Raw genomic sequence first — 6,000 nt, 5'->3', positions numbered from 1 at the left:
CTATGTTCCCCACCCCTTGCACCTCCTGTACCACACCCAACCCATTTGTGTCTAACCCAATGTACCTCACATTGTAATTGTTTTGTTTTGCATTTATCCATGCCTGAAAGCGCTGCGGAATAAGTTGGCGCTATACAAATAAAGATTATTATTATTACTTGTACTGCCTTTGACATCCACCCAGTGGTATCGTTATCGACAAAACTGAACTGCTACGGAGTGAAACCAGGTTTTAGTTTGGGCAGTGACAACAGTAGTGTTTGTGTCTGGAGACCTATGGGTGAGCACCTCAATCCTGCCTTTGTTGTGGAGCCGCACACTGCCCCCACTGCTATGGTGTTAGTCTAGGATGCCATCGCATATGACGGTCGGTTGGTCAGTGATATGTTCAGGACATCCTTCAGCCACATGTGTTCCTCTCATGGCGGCTTACAAGAGGCATTCTTTTTCAAGCAGGATAATGCTCAGCTGCACACAGCAAGGGTGTCACAGGAATGCCTCCACAACATTGGAGGTCCTGGGGGGGGGGGGGGGGGGTTCTGTCACACCGTCTGAGAAAGAAGAGGGAGGTCTATGTACTGATGCCCAAGTGTGGGTAATGGATTGAGTTTTGCTAAAGGGATGAGTTGTGGTATTAGGCCAAATAGAGAGGGCCACAGTTTATGCTTAGTAAGTGACCAGACACCAAGGTGTTATTTTGTGTACCAGTGTAATGTACAGTGTGAAATACAGTGAACCATTGCTGGGTTTAATAAAACTAGCAGGTACCAGACTTTGAAGAAGTTCAGAGTATAAACGTATGTTTCTGAGAGTGGCATAGACCCTCTTGAGTGGAGAAGATGGTGATCCTGAGTAGTGACTAATGCCCTAATATCACAAGTTGGTGGAGGATGCAGGCAGATGAAAATGGCATCCAAAGTGGCTGCGATGTCCACAGAGAGGTTGCTGTGAATGCAATTAAAGAGCCAGGAGGGCTGAAATGAAAACTGCTAAAGGAAAAAGAATCTGTTACTGCAAGTTGCATAAATGTAAAGGCCCGCTGCCAGTTAAAGGTACTGTCAATGCTGTGTTGCAGTTTGCTGGTTCAGAGTGTGTTCTGGTTTGGAGGACTGATAAGTGTGGTTTTTATGGGAAACAACCACAAGGAGCCATGTTGGGGTTGTCTACAGATGAACTATTGTATGTATGGATGTACAGTGGCAAAGGGGTCAGTCAAACCTCACTAGAATGAGTCCAAAAAGCTAAGTGGGCTACAATGAACTATTATGGTTTCCAGCAGATAACCAACGTTGATGGCAGGCAGCTGTTTCCAGTAAGCAGAAATACTGTTGCACAGGTGCAGACCACTGTACACCACATCGTTGAGTGTGCAGGAGACAAGGAAAAGTCCCTGAACAGATCATCGGTGGAGTCCTGTTGTCTACTGGTCTAAACAATGACCAAAGGAGTTTGTCAGTTTGCCCGGAAAATCTTATCATATCAGAAGGTCTTATTCACATGAACCTGTTCATGCCGCGTATTACATGTGCAATATACAGTAAACAGAACCCACTGATTTCAATGGGTTCGTTCGCATGAATGTATTTTTTCACACAATCTGCGATCGTGTGAAAAAATACATGGCATACCCCATCTTGGTGTATATTATGCACCTTAGAAGCCCACTGAAATCAATGAGCATATGTAAATACACAGGAATTCTGCATATTTATGCAAGTAATCAATGTGTATTCATGCATTCTTTTTTGCAAGTGCAAATACTCAGTGTGTTTGCACGCATAAAACATACAGAAGCTGGTGAAATACACAGGAATAAGTGATTTTTGGTTGCGTAAATATGCGTGTATTTACACGGCTGAAAAGCACTTACGCCCATTTGAACCGTGAAGTTGTGAGGCCATTCTAAAGAATTTGATTCTGTGCAGAGTGGACCTAAAAGACTGTTGGACTCAATATATCCAATGTGTTGCATAATGTGTCGAATTCAAGAATATATTGTGAACATGACAGACAATGTGTATGCCGTGATAATAATGCAAAGTCATGTGATGTGTATAATATGTCTTCCTTGCTGAAATATTCGATGCAGTCTGCACAGTGTGAATTGGTTTCTAAAGAAAGTGAAGCTTAGTTAAATGAGGCACACCTGAGTCATTTGTCTCTAGAAGTCATGGTAACTAGCAACAATAAGAGTGATTTATGTGATGAACATGCTGTTACAAAGTTTAACCCAATGGCTGCTGTTACAGAGAGTGTCTTGGGTGAAACGGCTGTGATCCCAAATATCAACCCACTGACTCCTACATCTATATGTGAGCCAAAGCTTGCGAGATGAATGTTGCTGAATAGCCGACTGGGGAAACAAACTTCTGGGAAAGGCAAAAGGAGATATTAGAAGACAAATTATTGCAAAGGAAGTTAGAGATGGAAATGACCTTTAGAGTAAAGGCTGAATTAGATGTTTTCATCTAGCAACGGCACATTGAGATGCAGGACTTCGTGAGTGCCAACTATGTTGCTGACAAGAAGGTTCAAAGAATAGGAAAGTCTGAGAGACCTCTAAAAAAGCAAGCAGAAGAAATGAAAACTCAGTTAAAGAAGCTGGTCCAGAAAAGCTCCCTTCTAAGAAGTCCAGTGGTAACTTGGCAGGATAAGCAATAAGGATAAATCAGTTTGGTGCAATTCCAGTTATGGATGAAGGTACAGCAGTAAATGCAAACACCATGGGGCAAGTGGTAAAAGAAAAGATGGGTCAGAGACCACAAGAGATTGATAAATATGGTTGTGTGGTGAGGCAGAGCCCTACCATGGAGAAAAGAGTGTCCTGAGAAGTTAAAGGCAGTGTTCAGATGTATCTTCTGGACTCTGTACCAGATGAGTGTGGTACAGAGTCTAGAAGACACAAGTGATGTGTCCAGTGATGATGATAAAGTTAAGTTGGTCATACCAGTAAAACATAGTGAAGCTGTGTTTATGAGGAAGGCTGTGGAAGGTAAAGGTCTTCAAGACAATGTTCCTACAGTGAGTGAATCTAAAGTGACAAGCTACACGAAGGTGACAGGAGAAGGTCTGACGGAAGGGCTTCTGGTGACATACAAATGGTCTATGTTACAGGATGTACAGATATCTGCAGTGGGAGCACTTACTGAAGTAAAAGCGTGGAAGTTGTGCATCATGCCGTCTCAAGGAAAGAGAGAATGAAGGAAGAATATAGAAGATGTATTGGTCCTTGTAAAAGTAAGAAGTGGCCAGCAATATTCCATGAAGAAGAAAATAAGGTAGTGCAGGTCAAATAGCTGAGAATAGAAAGTTCCCTGGTCCTGGAAAAGTTTGTTGGTTGGTGTGTCTTGGGAAGAGGTTGCCCCAAGGCAGAATCTTTGAAGCTAAGGGGTTGTATCAAGTGACAACTTCTACAGCTTTTGTCATAAGGGGGAGATATGTGATAAAATGGCAACAGATAAAGCCACTAGATAGCTCTCTAATGGTGTTTCAGCAGAGAAAGGGTACAGCAATTAGGAAGCACCTGGCAGACTTTTGTAGAAGTAGTCGGCATGCCACTTACATTTGCCGTTGAGCCAGAGCTGAGGAGGAGCCTAAGCAGGAAGTTCCTGGGGGTTCTGTCACTCCATATGAGAAAGAAGAGTGATGCCTGTGTACTGATGCCCAAGAGTGGGTAGTGGACTGAGTTTTGCTAATGCAATGAATTATGTCATTAGGCCAAATAGAGAAGGCCAAAGGTGATATTTATTGAGTTTTTCCATATGTTAGGCGAATGTTGACTCCTCTGTGCGCCTTCACAAAAAACAATTGGCATGGATTTCGGGTAGAATTTACGCCAGTTTCTGCATACATTTTACAGATATGTGATAGTTCAAGGAGACTATATCCACTCATGACAAGCCATGCCCCCCTTTCGGTAAAGTGCCGCAGAGTGGCGTACCCATGAAAAAGTCACAAAATTGTTGTGCAAGCAACTAAGAGAGGATAAATCTCCCCTTTTTGCTGGAAAAATATTCGGTATAGCTTATTTTGGTCTCTTCATTTCTGTTATATACTTGCATTCCATTTATGTTACTTTACCACTGTAAATCATGTTTAAAATGGCTGCCACTAGGGGTCTCCTAGAGATATTTCTTTGCAACTGGGGGAGGAGCTATCTTTACAGGTGGCTCCCATGTATTCAGAGGCTGCAGGCTAACAGATCTGCAGACACTGTGATAATTATCTCCACAAATTTCTGCCTCTTCTAGGTGCGTGTATATACACATTATATTGGGTTTACTTGCCATTTGACTTGCATTGTTCTGGGCGAGCAGAGGGGTAGAAATTTAGATACTGCTCCCCTGCTGATTGGACTACAGACTGTACAATCCTGCATAGAAAGTGAAGACAAAGAAGTGCAGGACAGTGAACTACTGGTGGAATGCTAGGCTTCCTGCATGCCCCTTGCATGAAAGAGGATTTCAAAGAGGAGGGCAACAGAAAAATAGGGAAAACCACCTGAAAATGAGAACTTACAGACATGAAACAAGGTGCAAATAGTAGCAAATGAGTGGGTGAGGAGCACCTGTTATAATTTAGAAAATTTGTTGAAAAATCAGGTACGCTTTAACATTAAAACTTTACACCCATAGCCTCCAAGCCCCCACTCATCCCCTTCCTAACTCTAAGCAGCAAGAGAGAAGTAAAAAAAAAAAAAAACAAATAAAGTCAACACATTAAACTAAGTTTATGACTTTGTCTAATTTATTTGTCATTGAAATCTTGATCTCCTCAGGGATAACATTAGAGAGGCAAGTTAGCTGCATTTCACAAATTGGAATGTTTCTTAGATATCCAAAGACTTAATAAGTCTTAACTGGAACCTATCTTGTCAAACATGCTGTCTAATCTGTCAGCATTACGTTACAGAGCAGGATTTCCTGAGTAGAGCGATATATAGTTTTGTGGGAAAACATTTAACATATTGTACCTTGTAATTCATTAATTAAGTTACTGCTTATTTTGAGCTTAAGAGTCCATTTGGAAGTCCTACTAACAGTTGATAGTTATTTTGGCATGTACACTTATGGAGGGAAGGCTGTCAATCACTGATAGGACCACCAGCTAGACTCAAGGCAAGAACCAGTAGGAATTTCAATAAATACATTACAAGTTCTAATGAAGCTTGTCCTATAAAACTATATTAATCTGCTCAGCTTCTTCTGCTCTATACCGTGCTGCCCGTAGATAGAACTTCAAATTCAACATGACAGCTTCCTTTTAAGGGCACAACAAAGAGGGCTCTCGGGACATCTACATTCTTAAAATGGCTATTTCCTTTAAAGTAGACACCCCCAAAATACAATAGAATCGAAAAGGAGATGGCAAATACACTGCTCAAAAAATGAATGGAACACTTAAGCATCATAGTACAACCCTAAGTCACTTAAACTTTAGGGATATCAATCCTTACAGTTATGAAGCATAAGTAATTTTGAATATATTTCACCTGCATTGGTGCAAAGGAAAGTGAAACAGGACCACTGGAGAGGAGATAGCAAGACAACAGCCAAAAAGGGAATGGTTTTACAGGAGGTAGCCGCAAACAATTTCTCAGCAGCCCAATCCGGTTATGCTGGTAATCCTGCACCTCTAGGATGACATATTCATAAATGCCATTGCGAGAATATTTGCTGTGTCTTCCAGCACAGTTTCAAGACCATGGAGAAGATACTAGGACATGGGTCTTTACATGAGGAATATTGGACAGGGCCATAGAAAGGCACCAACCCAACATCAGGCCTGGTATATCCCCCTTTTTTTGCGAGGAGGAACAGGAGGAGCACTGCCAGAGCTTTACATAATGACCTCTAGCGGGCTACTGGTCTGCATGTTTCTGACCAATCTGTCAGAAACAGACTCCATAATGGTAACATGAGGGCCTGATTTCCTGTAGTGGGACTTGTGCTTGCAGTCCAACACCGTGCAGCTCAATTGGCATCCACCAGAAAAATTGAT

The sequence above is a fragment of the Eleutherodactylus coqui genome, chromosome 6 (assembly GCF_035609145.1).
Source record: "Eleutherodactylus coqui strain aEleCoq1 chromosome 6, aEleCoq1.hap1, whole genome shotgun sequence".
Classification (NCBI taxonomy): domain Eukaryota; kingdom Metazoa; phylum Chordata; class Amphibia; order Anura; family Eleutherodactylidae; genus Eleutherodactylus; species Eleutherodactylus coqui.
Note: the sequence above shows the minus strand (reverse complement) of the source record.